General features: G+C 37.7%; 1 protein-coding gene across 1 annotated transcript in view; it reads left to right on the top strand.

Moving 5' to 3' along the window:
• Positions 1-1,819: 1,819 nt before the first annotated feature.
• cdk17 (cyclin dependent kinase 17) overlaps positions 1,820-26,129 on the top strand; it is a 54,463-nt gene continuing 30,153 nt past the window's right edge. Inside the window, exon 1 of the mRNA XM_056245243.1 lies at positions 1,820-2,113. The gene's annotated coding sequence lies outside the window, so the exon portion shown is untranslated. The remainder of the gene's footprint in view (positions 2,114-26,129) is intronic.

Here is a 26,129-nt window from a genome sequence, read left to right on the forward strand (position 1 = left end):
GTACATGAACAAAACTTTCTGTCTTGCATAAAAATTCTCGGTCTGTGGTGTCGGTGTGTGATTGTGAGCATGTTTTGTGCGGTTTGTGTTGGTCTTTGTCACACGTTCAATTGAAATAAAAAAATATATAACAGTATATCAATTGCAAAGTGAGCTTCTCATTGCATGCACTAGTTTAAATTTCTATTTAATTAGGCTACTGTATTCTCAAATAATCCAATAATTACTAAATCATTTCCAGAACATCTATATATTAACATAGTACGTCCTCATATACAGTACATGACATACACGAGTCAATATATATTGTCACCCCTGGTAAATATGATCAAAGTTGGCTGTAAAAATAAATCTGCATTGTTTATCCTTTTGATCTTTCATTAAAAAAAATTCACTGAAGTAAAAGAATTGAAAGGGGCGGGGCGGGGCGGGGCGGGGCGGGGCGGGGCGGGGCACATTATAAAATAAATGCTTTTCTCCAAAACACATTGGCCATATTACCTTTTATTAAATATATTAAATATTTTATTACATTTCTCAAATCCATGATACCATGTATCTGAAGATGTCCAGGACCTCCAGGAAAAAACAATATAAATCTTGACGATCACTTTTTATCAATTTAACACATCCTTGCTGAATAAAAGTATTAATTTCTTTTAAAAAAAAAGAAAAGAAAGTAAAATTACTGACCCCAAACGTTTGAACAGTAGTGACAGTGTATATTTCATATTGTTACCAAATATTTCTACAGGTTATAAACTAAATATTAATGAGCACAACTGTTTCCAACATTGATAATAAATCAGCATATTATAATGATTTCTGAAGGACACTGAAGACTGGAGTTATGATGCTGAAAATTCAGCTTTGCATCACAGAAATAAATTATATTTATATATTAAAATAGAAAACCATTATTTTAAATTGTATTAATATTTCAGAACATTACTGTTTTTTCTGTATTTTTGATCAAATAAATGCAGGCTTGATTTGCATAAGAGACTTCTTTCAAAAACATTAAAAAACAGTAATGTTTCCAAACTTTTGACCGTTACTGTACAGTGCTGGTCAGAATTATTTGCCCCCTTGGTAAATATGATCAAAGATGGCTGTAAAAAATAAATCTGCATTGTTTATCCTTTTGATTTTTTTTAATGCAAAAATCTAACTTTTTATTGAAGTAAAAGAATTGAAAGAATTGGAAAATCACATTATGAAATAAATGCTTTTCTCCAAAACACGTTGGGAACAATTATGCCCCCTTTTATTAAATACTTTTTGCAACCTTTAAGATAACAGCTCTGAGTCTTCTCCTATAATGCCTGATGAGTTTGGAGAACACCTGACAAGATCAGAGACCACCAAAAATGAAGCATTTGTCATATTACTTAATCACCCTCAAGTTGTTCCAAACCTGTATGAGTTTCTTTGTTCTGTCGAACACTAAAGAAGATATTTTGAAGAATGTTGGTAATCAGACAGTTGACGGCACCCAATGACTTCCATAGTAGGAAAAAAATACTATGGAAGTCAATGGGTGCCCTCAACTGTCTGGTTACCAACATTCTTCAATTAATTGTATCTTGTGTTCAACAGAACAAAGAAGCACAGGTTCCGAACACCTTGAGGGGGAGTAAATGATGACAAAATAAAACATTTTGGGTGAACTCTCTCTCCACGACGCCACCTCAACACGAAAAACACAAGAGCAGATGTTTCATAGCGCCCATTATACTGCAGGTGGCGCTGTTTGTCAAGTTACATATCAGTGCGATGTTCAAATAATTGTGCAAGAAGGTTTTCCTCTTCCTCCGATGTCACCCCTAGGCGGAGGCGTCAGTAGACGGGCAGCAGCAGCACCCCTCCCGGCCTCGAGCACTGTACGCTCCAGGGAAACAAACGCTCGCCATACTGAACCACAAGGGAAGCTCCTCCGACCCGTTCTGCTGAGGATATTAGCTCAAGTTTGACCGATATAGCTCGGGTGAGGCTGTGTGTTTTTCGTCGGAAAGGCGGCTTGTGTGTTGGCGGAGAGTGGAAACACGGCATCCGGCCTCCGAGAAGCAGGCGAGGGCAGGGACTCGCGTCCGAACAACGTTTACCGTCTCTGGTAAGTGTGGCGTTGTGTTTATTGCAACGGTCATTTTCGCTTAAACGGAAGGTAGACGTGACGCTAAAATGATGTTTGTCACTTATGTTTATCAAACAAAACTGCCAGGTTTTGAGGAGTGTTTGGTTCGAGTAATCTGATTAAATGTTGTTTAATCGACGGTTGTTTTGTCAACACGAACTATATGTCGTGTTTAAATGTGGTTGTTGTTGGTTTAGCTATAAAAGGAAAGCAAAACTGTTGCTTATAAGTGTTTATTTAAGCTTTGACTAGTAACGTGACCGAATTCCACCACCTGCTTAAATAACAGTCTTGACAGTCTTTGTAGATTTGTTTTTGTAGTTTTGTTTTACGGCTGTCTCTCCACTTGTGTAGAATCATCATACTGAAATTCAATTGTTGTGTTGAATAAACATTTATTTAAAGCTTTTCATTTGAACCAGTTGTTATGCACGTGTCAATGCACTACCAAGACTGATAGAATACCTTTAAATCCATTTAATCCCATATTTGTCCATTTAAATTTCATTTTATTTCCTGGTAAAAATTTCTATTACTTGTTATTTTTGGTGAAACCTCGCATAATTGGGACACACGCACACTTTTTTTTATTTTACTTTTTAATTTAAAATAACAACACTTTAAAACATACACATTTACAATAAGTATCTATCAGCTAGCCTACTTATTCAGAAAGAAAATGTGATCAATGGCAATTAGTCTGTACTCTCATGATTTATGAGAATATCTAAGATTAGTAATTAATATCAGAACCTTGAAATATTATTGCAGTTCTTTCATCTGTAATATGACATACAAATAAAATGAAGACAGTAAGGCTATTTCAACTTGACAATCTGTGAAAAATGCACTTTTAGGCCCTTTTAATGTCAATATTTAACATTATTATTCACTTTTTCAAATTCCTCATCCACACATTCTCATGGCAAACCGCAGGTGATTTCGTAACGCTGGGAAATGTGTTGATGGGTTTAATGAATCGTGACCGTGGACAAATGTATTCCTGCCCTCCAGCAGAGCAAAGGGGGTTGCTTTAAAATACTTGAGTGTAGAGAACACCAGTGTGGTGCCAACTTCATATGCCCTCCGTTATGCCCGGGCTATTTATGCGAGTCAAGCAAATGCAGCGGATGAAAATGTGCGTGCATTGAATGCCGCAAATGAGCAGACATGTAGCCTATGCATGGATATGAATACATGTGCCTTGTTTGGATCCAATTATGGGCCAGTGGCCAATTTAGGGGTTTGCCAGCCCAGGGATGATGCCTATTTCTCAATCAGGGGCTCTTGAGATGGAAATGAGGGTGCCTTCCACAGCCTGGCATGCAGCTGTTGCATGGATGATCCAAATTGGGGATTGTGGCTTGGCTGTTCTCAGTATGGGGAGGTTGGATGTAATGTGACCCACATGGTGATGTTGATGATAATGAATGTTGGGTATATAAAATATTGGCATGCCATTGTTTGTATATGTGCTCTAGTTGTGCTTTTGATGATGATAGTCAGTGTAACATGAGGACAATGGGTCCATGCCTCACCCAGATGAAGCCCATGATACAGTTTCACGTCGTGTTAGTGTGTTGTGACAGAGGAGCAGGGTTACATGGCCTTTGTCGCTTCTGGGTCCTTTGTACACTGTCTTTATTGTGGTGGCGGATCATGCTGATTATGCATGGCCCATAAAAAGGCGTCACAAAATAAGCGTCTCTCACTCTTATTCTCTCTTTCTCACACACCCACACGCACTTTACGCTTTTATTTTTGTCTTCTTAATAAACCGTTCTTCATATTTCATCCCTCCCTCTAGCTTCCTCTGGGTATGTGGTTGTATAATGCGTTTTTCTTATAGCGTGAAGTGTAACCGTCTTTTTATACGGATGAGTTGCTTTGTTGTTTGGTTGGTAATTGGGTGTTTTGGAATTTCAAAACATGTTGAAAAGTGTTCCTCTGAAAATCTGGAATGGAAGTGATACGATCCTTAGAAACTGCACATTGTTGTTTTTTTAGATTGACAAATTGAATTAGTGAACTGCTTGGGACTACTAGATCTTTACATTTTCAGTATTCCTGTGGTGTTGTTGATTGTTACCAAGGTGTTGCTATACGGTTTCTAAGGGGTTGCTTACATGCTAAAGTCAAAAGTGTTCATCAAAAGTCTGGTCGCTCCATCAAAGTAGTTCTGTGGGATTGTTTAGCCTGTTTTATAGACCATCAGAAAGATTTGAGGTCTGACTTCTTTTAAATATAAAAGTACGCCTAGAACAAACAAGGCACATGTATTCATTCCATTTGAAGTATCATTGAGCTATCATGCAGACAAATCATATTCACCTGTGAATGTGAAAGACCAGCCCATTTGAGAATAAATGGTTAAAATTTAGGTTCTATAATTCCAGCACACAAAACGGATGCTATTTATTTGTGGTAACCACATGATGACACCACTTTCACGGGGTGTTTACACAACACAATGTTCAACTAAAACGTTAGGGGGCCTGAAAATTGATACTAAAAAACCCCCAAAAAATGAGAATTTGTGAAGACGATGACGGCATGCGTAGGCTATTACTATCACGTTTCTTTAGAAAGTTACATTGCTAACTACTTGCATGAATAATACAGCGTTTTTAGTGAACCTGAACAGGGATCATTTTGACAATGGTGTCGTCTGTATGTGAAAAATGCAAATAAAAAACTTTTCCGTTTTTAGTACATCGTTGTCATGTAAAAGCACCCTAATAGTCATCATGAACTGAGACCACTGGGCTTCTTTTTTCCATAACTTGCAACTTCAACATTTTTATGATGTTGAAGTTGCAGTAAAACTCTGATACTCAATCCGTTGAAATAAACATGTAAAGGGTTTGTGGGAAAGTGACACAATTATGCAAGAAATGACTTGGATGTAAAAGTGAGAGAAAGAAGTAGCCAGCGTGTTTCTTTGATTTGATTCTTTGATTCAGTCATTGAGCGATTGTTCGTGCTTTCTTGTGTGTTTGTGGTATAAGGTAAGTGAGACGAAAGGAATCACATTGTTGCAGGCATTAATGTAACTTGACCTGTGCAAAGCTGCTCGCAGTGGGGTGTTATATGAGAACCGATGTCTCTTGTTCTCTTTGCAGTGGGGTTCTTGAACATTCAGTAGGTCATGGGCATGATGGGATACCATTAATTTGTTGAAGAGCAACTGATGTTCTGTATACAGTACAGACACCACTGACTGCACACCCACTTACTTCCTCCCACCACAAACTTTACATACAAGCCTAGTCACACAAGCCAGATATACAAAAGCCAGTGTTGTTGTTCCAGTGGTGTTCTCTGCTCTAGTCATTGTTCTTGGTTAGACTATACTCATGTAAGGCACCCAGAAGACGGCCCACTATCTTCCTGATTGGTGTATTTGTGGGTGCAAAAAAAACCCCCAATACAAAACAACTCAACTTTTCCAAGAGGGGTTTAATGTACAAATTGTCTATCAACAAAAAAAAAGGCACTCTCTATTTAAAATGGAGCAAAATATACAAATAATACAGCTACAAAAATATAAAATTTTTAGCATTATATTATTATAGGCTAGGCTATATACAAATATTATAGCCTATTTATTAAATGTATTATATTATTTTTAGTGTGTAATTATATTAAATAAACTATATTATATAATTTTAATTATTATTATTAGTGTATTAAAATATATTATACAATATATTATTGTATTATTAAAAATATATTTTTGGTGTAAACAGTTGAAACCATGATATGAAAGTTGTTTTTCAGCTCATGTCATTTCCTCCATGCTGAATGTAGTTCACATCCTTGAAGTGGTTCACGCTTTTTAATGGACCCTGTTAGCAATGTAGATGTCTTCTAGAAAGGGCATGTTGCCATTGGCTACCAGAACTCTGGATCTCTCTCTAATGGACTACTTGCACAACTACTTCCGCGTTCTAGTTAGTACATATCGGGAGTTTCCGGTTAGAGCGTTCAGCACACCTCCATACATGAGATTGAGAATGCAGATTATCACTGTTTTATGGCTGACAATTGATTAAAACAATGAATAATGATCTCTGTATTAATTATCTTGAGCCTGCTGAAGTCTTCCTATAAATATATTTTCTTTCTAATTGTGCATTCTGAATAATAAATAGGTGAAATATATTTATCCACTAGGCAGCAGCATGCAGTCATATGCTCGTCGTCTCATTAAAGGGACAATGTGTACTTTTTTAGGTATTTTATTATCTAAGGGTGTATTCACACCTGCCTTGTTTGGTTCGATTGAATCGAACTCTAGTTCGTTTCCCCCTTGGTGCGGACCTTTTGGGCAGGTGTGAATACAGCAATCGAACTCGGGTGCGGACCAAACAACCGAACCGAGACCCAGCTGAAGAGGTGGTCTCGGTACGGTTCCAAACGAACTCTGGTACGGTTCGTTTACGGTGTGAACATGAACCGATCCAATTGCAAGAAAGCACTGCGCCTTTGAGTTAACAGGCTTCCGTAGTCGGAGTTGCGTTATGGGAAAGTGATCTGTTGTAGCCTACTACATTACATCTGTTGCGCGTCTTTCTGTGCGTCGTGTGTGCATCATTGGAATGGAATGAATGAATGAGTGTGTGCATCAGGACATTCACATACAGAGCGTTCTCTTTAGTCTAATCACACATAGATGCAAAAAAAACATTTGCAGTTCATATAATGTAACGATAGTTACAATACAAGGATGATGCTGTGTTAATTTACGTTGAGACTTTTTTGCACTTCCTGATTTCCCTACTTCAGAATCCTTGTCCAATGAATGGACGACCTTAGCACACGTGTGGTTTTGTTTACAAATTTTGGTTCACTTGCAAAAAGAGCAGTGTGAAAGCGAACCGTACCAAAAAAAAAAAAAAAAAAAATGTATTTGGTCCGGACCAAAGCAAGTGAACTATCGGACTTTCCTGGTGTGAATACACCCTAAAAATCAATATTTTTATTCATAAATATGTCCTCAATGGTTTACAAATACCTATGCCAATTATCTGACTTATCGAAGAATTTATTATCTTTATATACATGGGACGGGTAGGTCCACAGAGGCTTCCATGTAGTTCCACCATCTTAAAAACCATAATAGCAGAGAGGGACAAAAAGTACTAAGCCAACGTGTTTCCACAATGTGTTTTCGTTCAGAGCCAGCGTCACGTAACTGAAAGCAGCAGAAGCGGAGGAGCAGAGCAGTGAGAGGCGGTTGTCACTGCCCCGGCAGGTTTCACAGTCAGTAATTCATACTGTAACATTCGTTTGTTCGTTGTGTCAAGTTGCAGTTTGTTTGAAATAACAAACCTGTTCACCCTCGACGAGGTGCTATTAGAAGACATCCTGTCATAGCTTTTTGGTACATAACGGTTACCGTAGATACAACACGCATTTGAAAAAGTGAGGCGCTGGAGAGCACAATTCGTTTGAATGCAAAATACAATTTCACCGCTAGATGGGAGAAATTCCTACACATTGTCCCTTTAACAGTTTTTTTCTCTTTCTGACATTTCATACTTGTTGGGTTTACATTTTTAAATGAAATTGACTATTAAAAGGATTGCTTGTGTGCACTGGTGGTGTTTATTCCAGTCTTTTAAAATAGTTGAATGAATGAATGCTCTCGAGGTGCCTGTAACGATGTTAAACAGGCTTGGCTATTTAATCCGTAACGCACACAGCGGAGAGGAGAATGACAATCAACTACTTTGAATATGATAGATTTTTGGGCATAAACATGTAAATAGTGAAAAGATTGATATTGAAAAATGACACAGAATGATTAAAATATTTAATCCAAATAAAAGGATGCAACCCAGATCAGGTGCCATCACATTTTCTGTGTTGACAGTGATTGCTCCAGTTGTGATTTATTCTCACTGTTTTGGTTGTTGTTCAGCATTTACATCATTGATCGTATTGGAGGTAGGCACTGATTGTTCAGAACCTTCTCTTCTAGAGGAAGTGGCGAATCCAACAGGAAATGACCTAATTAGAGTTCATGCATGTACCTCTCGTCACTGTAATGATGACATCATATTGCTTTAATGTTGTGCTGATTGGCATTCAGGACTCTGTGACTGACATTAAGCTTTTGCCAAGTCATGCGGAAACTTAGTCCTTAGACAGTTCTGTAAACTGCCGTTGGCTATTTGAACAATGTTAACCTTTCAGGAAGAACAACCAGTTACCAAACACAGGAAGAGAGGTGTAATACAGGACCTGAATGAGGGCAAACTCTGTTGGTATGTGATGGAGTGTTAATAAGGGTGGAAAACTATTGACTATCCCTGGACCCTGCACCCCTCACAATGAAAGATATTTCAAACATGCAAGGAATGTGTGTGTTTGTGTTTGTGTGTGTGTGTGTGCTTGTTGTCATTTCCCCCAAGCCCCGGTTTGGTTTCCAGAACAAGACTATTATCTAGAGAGATAGATCACTAATCAATTTGACTCTTATCTTTAACTGATATTCTGACTTCTCTACTTAATTGGTTGTTAATAAATATAGATACCTTTATGTCTCTAAAGTATTATTATTATTATTTTGATGATAGTTTGATACTAATACTCCTGCTACTTCTACTAATAAAATACTACATTACAATTTGGATCTGTCATTCGGTCATAAAAAAAAAAAAGCTTGAGTATAATAAAGCATGGTCATGATAAAGCAAGATATGTTGATCTCTTCTAATAACTAACTTCAGTTCCTGAAACTAGTGCATGGCGCTGCAATAGCAAGGGCATGGGTTTCTTTGGTGTCTGCCCGTGTAAATGTAATGTAAATCTACCAGTACTTTTAGCATGTAATGTGAGTGTATGTTTCTTGTCTATGTGTGTTAGCCTGTTCCTGGTTCTGCGCTCTCTCTCACCAAACTCCACATACTGAAAGGTTTCTTTGTATAGTGCCGCACTGAGCCAGACTGCTTCTACATCCCACAAATACACACACACACACAAAATTCCTACAGTACCATCCAGTGCCCATCTCACATTTGGTCCAACTGTGCTACATTTGCTCTCTGTGCTGCATAGAGTGGCCTACTTTCCTCTGTGGTCATTGCTTTGACACCATTTGTGCCGTGTGTGTCAGTCTGTTTGTGTGTGATGCTCTGATTGGCATGATAATCCCTTTGAATCTGCATCAGGCATTCACACAGGACACGTGCTGTGAAGGAGATTATATGTAACATTGCTATCATTCTTCTACATTACAATACATATTACATTTATATATTGCAGATTTGAGGTCAGTGAATGATTTGGATTTCCTTAACCGTGTTAACGTTCTGTCCGTCATGGACTACGTGACTTCGGCACCTCCTGCGACTAACCGACTAATTATAATTTGATTGACTAAGCCTCTTCTTATCGACTAAAGTTTAGTTGGGCTCACTACACATTGGGACACTGATGACTCTATTTCTGGTGACATGACAACGTCCTCATTGTACAACTGAACTGATATCTTTCTGACATAATCTTTTAATGTTATTTAAAGTACAGTATGATGAATACTTTGCTTGTTACATACGAGCAACATTTCAGCCGTAAATAAATGATAAATGCTAGCTAGATTATTCATTACCTGTCTAGCAATGTATGTTTATGCTGAAATATAATTAAATAATGGTTTGTATTTTAAAAACCTTCTATCGCATGTCAGTATGTGTGGTGAGTTGGCTCACTTGATTTGTTTCGCTCTTCAGAACTTCCGTTAAGGAAACAGTGAGAATCGATGCGTCCTGGTTTTCACGGTGCATTGGTGATTTTAGGGAGCAAACATTTCAGTGGACTGGTAGGATTTTGCGATTGAGGCGAATAAAAATAAGCAAACGCTGCGAGACAAGACATTATCCTGATGTCGAATGTCTTCACGGGATCTTTGCGGGGTGTGTGTGAACGCACGCACAGATTCCAGAAAATCACTGGCAGTGTGAATCAACGATCCCAGTTCAAATCCCGGGACACATTTTCAATGTATTTTCCGGAATCTCTGTGTGAAATGGGCTCTACTTTACGTTATAAATAGCTTGTAGAATAGGGAAGCACTGCCACATGCACAGACGTCAGATGGGTGTCTTTAATTGTTGGGTTGTATTTTTTTTTTTCAACATCTTGCACCATGAATGTGTCATTTTTAAGCCACCGTGTCATAAAAAGGTTGTACTTTGAAAAAATGGGTTTTGAGACCCCTGTGCTCTGTTTCATGTTCTAGTTGTTTTGGAGCGCAAGAATGCGTCCCTAAGGACACGATTCCAAAAACTCTGTTGGACTCAGACTGAGTGAGAGTGTGTCTTTTGAGACGTCTTTCATCCCTTTACCTTTGAAATATTTATGGGGAGGCACATAGGGAACAGACACTTTGGTGTCACTCACATTCGTCTGAAGGAGCGCGTGTGTGTGTGTTGCCAACAGTGATCTCATTGCCTCTCACATGGTGTTTACATTCCAGCGTCTCTAAGCGACAGCGGAGGGTCACAGATCTCTGCACTCGTCTTTTTTTCTCTTTTTTTCTGCAGTGTGCTAAGCACACTGTGTTCTTGTTGTGGATGAAGGTTGATAAAGTTACCTGGAGTTTGTCATCTATGAGTCAGTTCATTTTTCACTGTTATGAATGATTGTGCGCCATCTGTGATCTCAAACATCTCATGTATGAATAAAGAAAATATATTATTTTAAATCTGTGTTAAAGGAATGTTCCGGTTTTCTGACGTGCTGTCACAGAAAGTAAAGACTGAGGCTAGGAAGTGCGCTTATTGATTATTATTTTATTTTATATTGATTCTATTTTTCCACAACGCTACAGAGGACAAGTGATTTGGAGAATAGATTGATAATTCTATTCAGTGTTCAGTATCATTGAGTACTATTGTAAATTTTATTAATATTTTGAATGTTTCTGTTTTCATATTTTCTGTTTTAATTTTAGTTCATTAGTAATTTGGTTATTTTATGTTTTTATAGTTTTTTTAATGTCTATATATATATATATATATATATATTAGTGCTGGGCAAGTTAACGCGTTATTATCGCGTTAACGCATTTATTAATTAATGCCGACAATTTTTTTTATCGCGCGTTAACGCAGTTTTTTTATTATTATTATTATTTTGAAAGTCCGTTGCTCACTGGCTCTGAATACACATAGGTCTACAGTCAAACCATGATCACAGGAGGGGTGGGATGTTGGTCAGCCAGCAAATAACCCACCCAAACAAGCAGTGGAGAGGCTTTGGCAGGTTCTCTCAGGTGAACAGAAAGGGAGACAGCGCTCCGCGAGTGAATGACAGGCGCTCCATGGATAGTAACCATGCAACGGCTTCTGTGCGCTACGCAGCTGTAGCCTTTTTAACTTAAATTAAAATTATACATAACTTTACCTGATAGGCCTGCGTTTAGTTTAGCGGGGATGCTCTGCCATGTGAATTCCCTCCTGTTGATATCCTGATAACTATTTAGATTCTGGAAACTCACAAACAGCGAGCCGAGGATCAGTCTCTCTTCCAATGATTTGTGCTGCGCGTCGTGTACAAAAAGTTAGACAATTCAACTTCGGCAACGCGCGGGCGCGTGCGTGAGGCGAGCATGACCGCAACAGTTTCACAGAAACGCACCCGCTTGTCGCTGCACCTGCTCGACCACTTCACCTCACTCTAGGCTGATTTATAATTCTGCGTCGGACCTAAGCCGGAGCCTCTACGCTATAGACTACGCGTTGGTTTTCATTTATATATCTGCGTCGTTGTCCGCGTTGACGCGCAATTACACATGCAGAGGGAGAGTGTGAAACCCGGGGAGCGGTTCTAGCAATCACAGCGCTTGCAGTACGCGTAGAATTGACGTTACATTTTTGGAGAGATGCACGTCAGGGTACGCGCGCTACACAGCTACGGCGTGAGTTCGACGCAGAAGTATAAATTGGGCTTTACCTCTGTTTAATGTAATCTTACGTGGGAAACCATGGCATGCCATGCTAAGCTGCTATCACAGAAGTAACGTTGGTCGATTTATATCTGTAGTAGTGATCATGACCCTTTGACTAGACTGTGTCTGCTGCTCCCTGATACAAGATACCTGTTCAGAAAAAAAAAAGAAAAGAAAACTGGACTCTTTTTAACAAGCTAGATAAAAGGTAATGCCCTGGCAGTGGCAAATAGCTTTGTTTAAATATTTGATTTGATTACGTTAATGTTTAAGTTGAGATTTACAAGAAATATTGTATTGATACTGTGTAAAGGGAATACTGCTGGTATAAAAGCACCTTATTTGTTTAAAGTTTTTGCAAACCACATGTTATTGCACTTTTGTAGCAGTACATTTAAATCAAAAGTGCGCAATACACTACTTTAGAATTCATTATTCAATATTGCGCGTAACAATGCGATTAATCGCGATTAATCGCAAGAAAATCATGCGATTAATCGCGATTAAATTTTTTAATCGTTGCCCAGCACTAATATATATATATATATATATTTCAGTTTTAGTAATTTTAGTACATCTAGTTAAACTAAATGAAAATAAGAGATGTTGCCTCGGGAACTAGCTAAAATAATTTAAAATTACTTAAATATTTTATTTTATATCAGTTAATTTAATTTTAAGTGAGGATTTCATTTTTTTCATGGTTTTACTTTCAGATTTAGTTAATTATAACTTTTGCTCCATTTATTAAAAAGTTGCTATTTGACGTAAACTGTTTAGATAGTTAAACTGTTTTTTTTGTTTTTTTTTAATATCTCAATCCCATAATTCCCTTTTTGTGCCAGGTCTGCTTTCAAAGCATATTCTGTTTACCCTGGGCTGTCCTCTCAGTTTCCTTCAGCTGTGATCGATCACAGTAGTTAATTTTTGTTTTATTCTCCATGTCTTGAGTGACTTAGCTGATGTCTGGAAATATCTGTGCACATGATCTGTCATGGGGACAGGCAGGGCTGTGGGGGTTTTAGCACGGCAATGTGTTGTAGTGAGTCAAACATGAACAGAGCTCGTATCAGGAACTCTCATCAGGACCCTTGTGTGTGACATGAGGTGGATGGCCTCAGAATTGTGCTTTGCTGAGATGGCTTTAAGGCGTCATGTTAATACCAGTTCGCATTGAGTCTAGGGCTGTCAACTTTAGTCGTTTAGTCGACTAATCGGTCGATGCCGTCTTGGTCGACTGACATTCTTATTGGTCGACCAGTTGCATTTTTTTTTTTTACCAATAGAAAGAAATTTTCAATGATTTACTCCTTGATATTTATTCCTTTATAAGCAGTTAAATATTACTGTATTCTAAATATAATTAGCCTATGGTTTATCCCCAACTTTAAATGCTTTAATTTAGGCTATTTTGTAACAGCGCCACAGTTTAGCGCACACACATAGAACACTCGGTTCGCACCTGTGGCTGGCTGCGCTGCTGCTTCGTGCTCAGTAAGGGATATAGGTAGTTTAGCTGTATTCATTCAGTTAGAACGCTACTTGTTTCGGTTTTTATGTTTTTATACACTATATGTTTGTATCTCGATGCGGCGTGGACGCACTTGGAAAAAAAAGAGCGCGTCGACTCGCACCGCGACCGTTGCTTCCATCATTAGCGCACACCGCGCGCCTACATTTGAAATCGAACTTGAGCGCGCAAAAGACGTGAGCAGTCCCTTTAACGGCTTTATCATGCTGACTCAATAGATTGTGTTTTCTTGATATGTTTTTGTTTTTATTTGTACACTTGACGCATTTGAAAATAGCCTAAATAATGTAACACAACGAAAATAAACCTATATGCGGTCCTACAATAAAGCCTATTATTATTAGGATTGTTTTTTTAGGCTCTTTGGGTTTTTGTGTGTGTTTGTTTTAAAACGCCTAGATAGGCTGGACAAAAGTTAACCTATAGCTTTGAAAGTAAAGAAGAATATACAGCCTGTATAAACGAGAGCTTTTGTTAGGATTTTTCATTGTGGCAGATAGCAGTTATATTTTTTGTAGCGTGTGGTGTGGTCAGGTGCGCGATTGTGACTGTCACTATAGACCTAGGACAGAGCTCCTCACTTTTTGCAGTTAAAAAAAAATCACTTAATTTTCAAAGAATTGTATTATTATTATAGTTTTATGTATTTTTGATGTTTTTTCGTTGTTGTTTTATAAATGCTCTATGACAATTGTTAAAAAACGTTCAATCAAAACATCGCGTCTTTTTTTTTTTTTTTTTTTTTTTTTAGTCGACTAATCGTTGCGCAGGACAAGACTTTGGTCGACTAAGGATTTCTTTGGTTGACTACAGCCCTAATTGAGTCCAAAGCTAGAATTGATTAGTTAGCAGCAGTTTGGTTTGTATAGGCTGTTGTACTGGGTAAAGAGTAGGTCAGTGGATACAGATCATTGGATACATCCCCATTAGTGGGACAGTGTGGGTCACTTTTGAAAATGGGGACAAATGCATTCCCTATTGAAACAGCTTTTTTTAATAGCACAGCTTGTCAAAACCATTATTTGTTATGCATTTGGTGCTTTGCTTGTCATTATAGAGAGAATTTGATTGGACAAAAACTGTAGTACAAGATGAATTATCAATATTTCAAAAAAGAGGAAGACTGTGCAATTTAAATGTGTATAATCTAAAAGTTAAACAAAGTCCTCCTGCAGTTAATGATTTCCCCTTAAAACTCATCTTGGATAATCAAAATGGCTTATTTAAATGCGTTTTCCTTGCTTCATTTAGGTGGAGCCATGAATATGCAAATTAGCCCCGCCTCCACTCAATGCCAAGTGGAAATATTGGTTTAATTCAACCATATATATATATTTGAACCAGAAACTGATTCAGAAGAAGAAGCAGGAGAGCAAATTATACAGTTTATGTATCACACTCTACAACGTCGGACACATAATGTTAATTGATATGATTAGCCTTTGGCTTGACTATGTTATCATGTTAATGTTACACAAACCATGTTCCCGTTCGCTGTCTCAGTCAAACAGCATCCTTTTAAAAATCAGCATCATTGGAAATGCTTTGATCAACATGAAGTCGGTGGAGAAAAGCCCCGCCCACATGTCGACGGGATTGGCTACATGAGTGTGACAGTAGGAATCAGGGGGGGTTTCAGACCGCGTATTTGAGACTCTGTTTGGTTCACTGCTGTTTTAAAGAGGAAATACTCTGCAATGGTGTTGACGGATGAATTTTGTTTGTCTTAAAGCATATTAAAAACACCACATAGACATATAAACAACATTAAAAACTTGATTTTCACCACAGGGGGTCTTTAAACTTTCTTGGCATACATTAGACATAGCTATATGGTCTAAAAGCTAAGCACTTGAAATGCATAATGGCCGCTATCTAGAGGACAGTGGTGAATATCAGTTTTTAGTCATATTCAGAGCAGACTAAAATCTCAATTTTTTAATATAATATTTAATAAAGCAATGCAAATAATTTTCCTCTACAATCTTAATTCACAATGTATGTTGTACAGTGCTGTTATTGTTTATTGTAAAACTATTATAAATCAAATTTGATAAAATGTGTTAGAGTTCTTTGCCAGCTAAACCTGTTTTTTATTGGCAGTGGATACACACTAATCTGGTTATTATCTGAGCAGGAGAAAGTAGGGAATGATTAACTGAGTCAGATGGGCGTTAAACTCCCTGTCCAAAGTTTGGTTGGGTTACATCACATATGCTGAAACCAGCTAGCGCATTGCAGTGCACTATTCTACATAAACTGACCTACTTTTTATTCCCTCATGCACTGATTTTCCCCAGTTCCTAATTTATAGCATCAAACCAATATTTGTAGGTGTTTTTTCTTCAGCTTTATATTTATTGTTGCATATTATTTTTATTCTCCAGAACATTAGGTCTAAAGATGTAGCGAAATCATTTTTAGCGGTACATGACAATATGACTCTGCTTGGAGTATCACCACATGCTTTTGTTGCCCCTGTTGTGGTGTTTGTTTGTGATCCTGCTCGGGAATGCCACTCACCTGCTGTGGGGACAATGACAGGAAGTTTGCAGTCATCATGATGGCTACACACAGTTAAAGAGGATCGTGGGATTAGCATCCTTCTGCCAGTCAGGTTTCAGGACGATCAGCCACAGATAAACTGCTGCCATATATCTGGAGTCGCTCAATATCAGCTGAGAGCTCCGTCGCAGTGCCAAATGTGCTTCCTGTTGTAGTCGATTTTGACCTCTGCGTCTTTCAGCGTATTTTGCTGAAAGGTTTGTTGTGGCAGAAGCTGGGCTGATGGATTGGTGAAGTGACACATCTGGGTGATAATGGAGGGAAGCTGGCCTGTGCAACGGGCTAAAAATACAAGGCTAAGTGAAGTAATGGAGCATCTCTCGGGCGGAGAGAGAGACTAAATGTGGGACATTGCAGATGATTCTGGGACACGGAGGGAAGGGTGTTCTTGTTCATTGACCTGTTAGTACTCGCCCTCCTTAAACTACTTCCTCACTCACCAGTTTAATATCCAGTTTAATATCCATGCTATACTAATACAGTGCAATATGATACACATTACATTTAAATATGATGATTCACTTGATTTTTTTTTTTTGTCTAGTAAAGTGCCTCATAAAAGTGGTTTTGACCGCCCTAATTCATGTAAGAGTTTCTGCGTAGTTGGATGACCTGCTTCTGGATTGTTTGAGCTGTTGGATATGATATGAATGCACACATGAATACATCTAAAAATATTTCTACAAGGATCAATAGCCATGCAATATCATGAGGGATAATCCTTACAATTACAGTTGCAGAAGTTAGTTAGGCAAGAGCAGTGAGTGATTTCTCTTTTTCTTTTGTTCTTAATGACAGAGACATCAGCTGGTTTATCAGGCTGCTGTTACTTTAAGAGTGACTGCATCCAATATACTATTACACATGCGTTTTCTTCCCCAACTGTTTACGTTCACTGTAGACGTAACCGACTGTGTTTACGTGAATACATGCCAAGATGGGCATTTTGACAGAATTTTGTGTGTATTTGACTTTTTGGCAATAAGCCGCAGAAAATAACTCAATTTGGTACTCGCGGCTGGCGAGTTGTTTGATAGGCGGCTTTATGTCTGCGTGCTTTGGGTGTGAGCGTGAAACCTGTGGAAATGAGTAAAATTATGCGTAAAAAAAAACGCACTCCTGCACCTAAATTCAGGCCCTGAATTTTTTTTTTTTTTTTTGGAAATGTGCCATGATTTATTTATTTATGCATATACCATAGACACTGCATGGAATTCTGTGAAGTAGCTTGGAGAGTATTGTACAAAAACTATGAATATGTAATTGACACCATGGTATTCCACCTGTTCATGGTCCTTTCAAACTTTCATCCCTGTTGGTAATGTGGGCACAGACTGTAATATCAGTCTGACCTTCCATTGACACGTGTGTGTGTGTGTGTGTGTGTATCAGAGAACAGGCAGTTCCCTCCTGGAGTCAGTGCTGCTCGGTGCTTCATTCGTCATGGGGGATTGTGTGTGTGATCATCCTCTTATCTCTTGCAGACACAAACACATGCAGACACACACTTATGGGCATAATAAGAACATGCTGGCAATACTTTCTAGACTGCTGTGAGTGGGTGTTGTGGAAAACGTGTGTGTATTTTCATTCATGTTTATGTACACAATCTCCTATATTTGCCCGGTAGTCATAAGTGAGTGTTAGTTGGAAATCATTCAAATTTTATATAATCCATATAATCCGAGTTCTTCCTCTCGCTTTCTTTCTTTTTATTCTGTATGGTTGTTTTTATCTTATCATTTACTGACAAACGTAGAAAGATCATCTGTTGTCACTTTCTCTGACCTCAGAGTCTCTTCTCGTGCGGTCCTGCAGCCGAGATGTTTTGATTTTCGAGATCGTATATGTTTGTGTTTACTTTAGGCTGACAGACAGCATTATCTGTGTATCGCCACATTCCTGTCTCAAGGATTTTTGTTTGTGTTTGTGTGAGAAAAGAAGCAGCCGGAATGGAGGATGGTACTTCACACAGAGATGCTCTTGCGACTCTTAATGATTGTTTGTTTTTCTCTTTTTAAGAGTAATTAAGTTTGCATGCTGAAGATCTTCTGATGACATTTAAATTCAAGAAGGTGTTTGAGCTTCTGGAGAGAGCCGAGGCCAGTGATGCACAGAATTCAAATAGACGTCTGCGTCAGGTCCCCGTCTCCATTTTAATCAAGATTAAACACAATTTAATCTTGATTTGGGGTCTGACCTGATAGATGGCTTGCTTTGAGATTTTCCTCTTGAATATTTCAGTGCTTGTGTTGATGTGAGTTTATTTAAGATACACATAATCCGTTGTGTTTGATGCTGTAAGCTGACTAATGCGCTTGAGTGTTTGTGTGAGTGTTTTATTTAATAAACTGCGACTCCGAATATTAGCACTTTTTAAAATATTGTATATTTACTTGGCAAAGTTGGCAAAATGTATGACTTAAAAATGTAAAATTACACTACTGTTCAAAACTTTGGGGTCGTTAAGGTGTTTTTCTATATAGTTTTTAAAGACAGCCTCTTATGCTCACCAAGGTTGCGTTTATTTGATCAAAAATAGATTAAAAACAGTAATATTCTGAAATATTATTACAATTTAAAATAACTGTTTTCTGTGTGAATATATTTTAAAATGTAATTTGTTCCTGTGATCAAAGCTGAATTTTCAGCACCATTACTCCAGTCTTCAGTGTCACATGATCCTTCAGAAATCATTCTATTTCTAATGCTGATTTTCTGCTCAAGAAACATTTATTATTATTATTATTATTATTATTATTATTATTATCAATGTTGAAAACAGTTACTTAATATTTTTGTGTAAACCATGATACACTTTTTGCAGAATTCTTTGAACTAAAAATCTCTTGTAATATTTAAAATGTCTTTACTGTCATTCTTGATTAATTTAATCATCCTTTCTGAATAAAAGTTAAAATCTTAGGCCCTGTTCACACTGGTATTAAGATGCATTTTAGCCTATCAGATCACAACGAGGGAGACACACATCCGTTTACACCTGGTGTTTTGACACCTGGTCTCTTTTGTCCACTTTCAACCATTTCTGTCCTGATATCTTCGAGGGGTGGGTAAATGTATGGGCTTTTTCAGATCTTTCGAACTAATGGATGAAATAAGCTCACGCAATTTACACATGAACACGGAAGGAGACGACGGAAAAACATATGGAGAGCATCAGCTTTCATTTCTGCTCTGAAAGCCGCGGAAAGAAATCAGGGATAGCGAGAGAACAGACTGTTTTAGACCCCGTTTACACCTGTAATTGGCGTTGTCCACTTGTGATACAATCGACCAAAATGCATCTTAATACCAGGTGTAAACAGGGCCTTATTGATTCCAAACTTTTAATTTCTGATGTCATTTTTTTTTATGTTAAAACACTTCCACCTAACTTAATATGCTATCTTAAGTCCATAAAATCTGACTACGTGAAAACAAACCATACCTGATCGAAACTACCGTAGATTTTCTTCCATTTTAAATGGCTAATTTACGTTCACCAGCACTTCTTCTCTCACGCACAAACACAGAGATGCGTCTTTAGCCTTTGTCATTAGCCGCGTTTCCATTACCCTTCAAATTGCGCAAATTGAAATTGCGAATTAAAAATACGCTCAATGGAAACATGTCAATTTCGCAAAAACTCCCATTTATCGCAAAAAAGTTTTTACGCTCGCATGAGGTGGTTTTTCAGGCAATTCGAAAAAGGAATATTTCGCAAAACTGCAATGGAAACAGTTTTTGCGCAATTACAGTCACCTGACTTAGAAGGCGCGTGTGTTTGGGGTCCGTGTAGGCTATTGCGTCCATTCGTTTTTCCATAGGCTATAATAGAATAGCAAAAAAAGACTTCTCATACAAAAAAAGAAATATAACACAAACTCATTTTCCAAAACTGTAAAAGGTTATATAAAAATAATACATTCATCAATTATTTTATGATAAATATATTACTGTCTTAAGTGAAGTCATTTATAGTTATAAACGCAAATAATAATAATAATTATTATTATAGCCTGCTACATTTATTAGGCTACATATTTAGAAGGCGCTTTTATCCAAAAAAGGAACAAAGCAATTCGTCAAATGTCATTCATAATACAGGTTAGACAATAATACAGGGCTAAGATTATCACAAATAAACACAAGATTTTGACGTATATCCAAGGGTTTTGCGCACTGGATGACGGAAGCGCGGGCGCGAACACTTGCATTTTCCTGTCAACAGTGGAAACAACTTAAAATACTCTGTAATTTATGGTCATACATAAAATAATAATACATAATCCGCAACTACTTTTATTTGTGTAAACTCACAATAACAAGAAAACGTTCTTCTTTTGCTAAATAAATCAGGCGCGCTTTCATGATCTCCGTGAACTGGAACATGTCTCAGAAATGAACTGAAACAAAATATAGCCTATAGGCTAAAGCTTGAACGAACAAATTCAAATCGAAAGCAAATACCTTCTGATTATGTAATCCATATGAAAGGTGCATTTCTCTCTAAAGGCGCATCCCATCCGCTTTACAGTGGAGATGAAAATATGTTTGCAGTCGGCACTAACACTGTAGTTATTAATAAACAATTAAAATGCCTAGTTATTTTTTCAGACACATTTATTATCATTAGCCTATAATCACCTATAAATCACCTAGGCTATGGTTCCAGAGACATGGCTCAGTCGGGCTGGTTTTCAATTAGGCTACGGGTTAAAAAAGGAAAAATAAATGGTCGCAAAAGTACACGGACCGTTTGGACAGAATACGAGACAAAGTTCTTTATTAAATTCATAAAAGAAAAAAGAATTGCAGGAATACTGGATTCTAAACCTCAAAGAAATGCCACAATCAAGACCTTGGAGCAGAAATGAGGGAGAAACACGCAAAAACACCTCATGTGCCGTTCACAGTATTAGGGTCTTTCCTTACCATTAATGCTTGGATAACACACCACGTCTCCTTCCATTAATAATAATAATGTCTTGTGCGGTGGCTGCACGTCTATTCACATGTGTTAAACCTAAACGTCCAAAGTCGCATAACATCGGTTAATGGAAACGCCGTCATATCGCAATAGTTTTTTATCGATATTTAGAAAAAACGCAAAAGTTTTGCGCAAATCTGTAATGGAAACGCGGCTACTGTGACCTTCTGGCAGTCCTCTGTATGAATGCATTTATTCCGTCCATTTTCCCATCAGTCATCACATGAACATTGGGCTTCATCTTCATCTTTGCTGCTGGGGGGGCGAGAGTGATTTTTGAAGAGCCTGCTAATGACACCCTGAAGTGCTTTAAGCGTCGTCGAGTGGACGGGCAGATGAAAGAACCTCAGGACTGCCAGATCTGGCCATTTCTATGGCTCTAATTACATTACGCAAGGTAAATGACGGTGATGATGCATCTTTGATGTCCTGTTTTGGACAGAGGGCAGATGTGCTGCATGCAAACACGTCAACAGGCCCTGATACAAACTGATGTCAGTATCTGATCTAGAGCCTTGCTTTCAGAGGTGAAGTTCACGTTTATTTTTGTTGTTAACAGATGGCTTTCTCCTGGTATTATAGACCTGCTTGATTCAAACGGATGGTTATGAAGCCGCTTGTACAGTCATGCGTGTAATATGCCTAATTTCACTCGCTGTTAAGCTTGCTAGCTGTCTCTTTATCTTTCTTTCTCTCTCGTGTTTGCCCTTTTTTTTGTCATTTTAGTCTCACTTGCCTGCAGTTTGGCACAGACGAGCAGAGTTGCCGTGGAGATCTCATGCTTTGTAGTCAAACACAAAGACATCATTCTGCTTCTTCTATGTGTCTCTCTCTCTCATTCGCTCTCTTCTGTTTTGTACTTGCTCACCCACTCCGTCACCAGCTCCATCTTTCTCTCACTCTGTCTTTGGGCGTGCGAAGGGGTAAATTACAGATTCTGATCTGTGAGAAAGAAGATGCTGAGAAGTCCCAGGAAAGACTGTTGCTATGGCAATGGGAATGGACTTTTTGTTTGCGTGTATGTGGGAAGAGATAGAAAGAGAATCAAAAATACCAATCTCACCCGAGATTCCTCCTATATTCATTTGAAGATCTGAGCTGTGCTTTCCAGACTTCCCTTTTTGATATATTAGTGATATAAAGGTAAAAAATTTCGGTAGATTTTGGAGGGGTTACTACATAAATATAGACCATTTATGTTGAATTTTGGGTATTTTCCTTTTAGAATGCACGACCATATCAGTATGAACAAATATTGATATTTATTTTTAATTATAATTATTATCAGTCTGATATTGGATGCAGACTACTTTTTCTTTCTAAGGCTATTTTCATAGCGTTTGTATACCACAAATTGCATAATTAAATAGTATTTTTTACACTTTATGCAGAATTTGACATTTTGAAAACGACCCACAGAAAAAAACATACAAATGATATTGACCTTCTTTTTTTAACCATTTTTCAGGATTCTTTCGAATAAAGTTCAAAAGAGCAGTATTTATTTAAAAAAGAAATATTTTGTAATATTTTGTATTATAAATGTCTTTACTGTCACTTTATTCATCAATTTAATGAATCCTTGCTTAATAAGAGCTTTTTTTTTTTTTTTTTTTAAGAATAGCGATTAAAAACCTACACATGACATTTGAAAAGTAGCTCAAAAGGAAAACTGACTAAAAAATCCAGAAAAGTAAAACTCTGCATGCAATAAGCATTTTGATTTGAGGTAGGGCTGTCTATCAGATTTTTCACTGTACTGTTATATTGTGTCCAAAAGAATTCACGATAACAATATATTGCGATATCTATAGAAATTAAAAAAAAATTAAAACATAGAATACTGTCAGTTAAATAGAAATTATCGCTTTTATCACTGTATTCTATAGTATAAAGTAATATGTCGAATTTACATTATCCTTATGATTATACCTGAGATTGCTTGAAGAACACAGATAAAAATAATAATAATAATACTGTTGTAATGGTGGGTTAATTCTCTTTGTTTAATCAGTCGAAATGTCTCTTTTTCATTTTATTTTGCTACAGCGATTGCTGGATGTCTTTGTCCATATTAGGGATTTCCTGGAACTTATTACTCATGATGAGTCTCACTTGTAAACTTGCTGCGCGAGAGTCACCCTCCAGTGTCGAGTATGAATGAAACGGAGAGTTTTGCGCTCTACAATGTTCACATCACCCTATTTTGGATAAAAATATAAAAGAATACTGCTGTCTAAAGATATTTGAAGCAAACACGATAATCCATACGTTTTTATCCGAATGAGCACACTTGTGTTTCGCAGGAGGCGTGACTTTGGAAACACTTTGGAAAGCTATGCTTTCAGAGCTAGCTTGCTAGCCACTCCGAATTGCCAACCCTACCTTTTAATTAACACTAACTATATTAATTATTTTTAAAATATCACGGTTATTGTCAATACCGGTATATCACGACATCTCTAATTTGAGGTTTCTGCAACACAAACAGTGCGGTTTGATGCTTTTTGGGTATCTTAGTGCGTCTGTTTAGCTGGCTAACCCAGTTTCTGTCTCTCCAGGCTGTGGTTAATTAGCTTGCTGTTTGATGCCTCTTGGCTGGTGTGATGTTTGATGTCAGGCCTTCCTGGTCTAATTGCCCTCGGTCTGTGGTGCCACCCGGCTGCAGGGTCGTCCCAGAATTCAGCTGGAGCTGGGGCCAGCAGCAGTCCTCGGTGCTGGTGTTTTGTCTCTGTGTTATTGGGTGAAAAGTGTTTGTGTTTGCAAGCTCTGCAGGTTTGTGTGAGTGCATGTGTTTGTGCCACTGTGAGTTTGTGATGTATTATCTTCTCCCGTGCCTCCCCAGCCCACACGAGGCACATGAGGGTTTTGTTATGGTGTGGGTAATGCGCCCTCTCATTGCCACACAAAGACCCCTTATCTCTCATGAGGAGCATGTACAGAAGAGGTGGGCTAATCCTGGCCCGGGGGATGTAAACAGATTCTCTCCCGGCGTTTGATTCACATGCTCGTTTATGATTGGACGACTGTAAAACTACTCATATGGCAACACACTGAAAGATAAAAAGAGCAAAAGAGACAATAGCGGAACAGCAGTGGCTAGTTGCATAAACTGCCCAGACTATTCTTACATGTTAGTCGTCTAAATATTTTCTTCAAGACTGGTCATAACTTTAACAGTTACATAAGAACTAGTTTGACAAAGGGGCAATCAGTCTCACTTTTCTAATTCAGATTATACCAACCTTTTTTAAGACATCGTTCTATAGTTCTTAACATAGTGTCTAACAAGTTTATGCAACTGTCCCTGTACATTCAGCTGTTTCTGACAAGCTGTGCTTTACTAATGGATGCTTTTGTCTCTATGTAGAGCTTGAACTTGCTATTTATATTATTAATGTTTGCTTTTGTCTCTATGTAGATCTTGAACTTGCTATTTATATTATTAATGTTTGCTTAGGTCAATCAGTACTATTATTGTTGCTCATTATTTCATTTGACTAAAGAATAGACTCAGAATAGACTAATTATTAGTTTAGTCTAACCTTTAAAGTTCATGTAAACATTTATAGAGACTTGAGAGTTTGGTTCTTTTGACTTGGGTCATTAAGCAACCAAAACACTGTAGCATTGTGATGGTGAGCGTTGCTTTGACTCAGGTTTATACGTCAATATAGAAAACCAGATTTTTTTTTTTTATTTGTTGGATAATGGTTAAATATGCTACCATTCAAAAGTTTGAGATCTGTACGATTTAAAAAAGGAAAAAAGATTAATATTTCATTTAGCAGTGACAGATTAAATTGATCAAAAGTGACAGTAAAGATATTTATAATGTTTTAAAAGATTTCTATATATATTTTTTTTAAATGCTGGAATGCTGGAATCCAGTGAAATTATCACTGTTTCCTCAACATATTATGCAGCACAACTGTTTTCAACATTGATAATAAGAAGAAATGGTTATCTAGGAGGGTTTTCTGAAGGATCATGTGACACTTGAGTTATGATGTTCCATCACAGCACAGGAATAAATTACATTTCTAAAATATATTCAAATAGTAAACAGTTTATTTAATTTGTAATAGTATCTCATAATTTTTCAGTTTTACTGTGTTTTTGACCAAATAATTGCAGACTGGGTTAGCATAAGAACATTTAAATAATAACATTTTAAAATCTTACCAACCTCAACCTTTTGAACAGCGGTGTATGTCAGGGTCATGCGGATAAAAAACTGACTTGTGACTTAGGGCCTTACAGCCTCATTTTCAACAAAAATATGATTACACTTTATGAAATCACCATAGACCACATGCCCCACCCACAACATGCATATTAAATGAGCTGTAACCATATTTGCATATTTTTGAGGCCTACTTTTCCCCCCTCCAGCAGCCCACTTTCCTAGCGTGATCCCGGAGAGCTGCTGTCTGGAGAGGGATGTTGCACCAGACCGAGGGGTTAATGACGGGAGGGGGCGGGGTGACAATAGACAACACTGTCCTCAATGCTCTTCGCTCATTGGCCAAGAATGCAGTGTGTCACTGAAACAACAGTGTCTGTGTCCTCCACCGAAAAAGGACGTGTGCAAACCAAGAGAAAAAACAAGAAAAAGTATGCCCACTTAGCGATGCGTTTGTAGTTTTTTTTTTTAATGAGCTAGACTGGAGACGAGTAGAAAAGGCTCGCCGTAAAGTCCCTGTAGGCCAACATTAAAGGCAATAATCTGAATACATTTAAAAAAGCATTTTTTTCTCTTGTTTTGGCCTTCTGTTCACACTGAAATAGTGTTTTGTCCTACCTATTTGAAAACGCCATTTTCGAATTGTAGTGCGGACTATGAAAGCGGAGGTATTTGAAAACGATGACACTTTTAGTCATGTATTGCATATTGTACCTATAGATATCTTTTGTTATACCAACATGTGCCAGCTACAGTATGTGCTGT

This window comes from Rhinichthys klamathensis, unplaced genomic scaffold (assembly GCF_029890125.1).
Source record: "Rhinichthys klamathensis goyatoka isolate OS25496 unplaced genomic scaffold, OSU_Roscu_1.1 h1tg000029l_1, whole genome shotgun sequence".
Taxonomy (NCBI): Eukaryota; Metazoa; Chordata; class Actinopteri; order Cypriniformes; family Leuciscidae; genus Rhinichthys; species Rhinichthys klamathensis.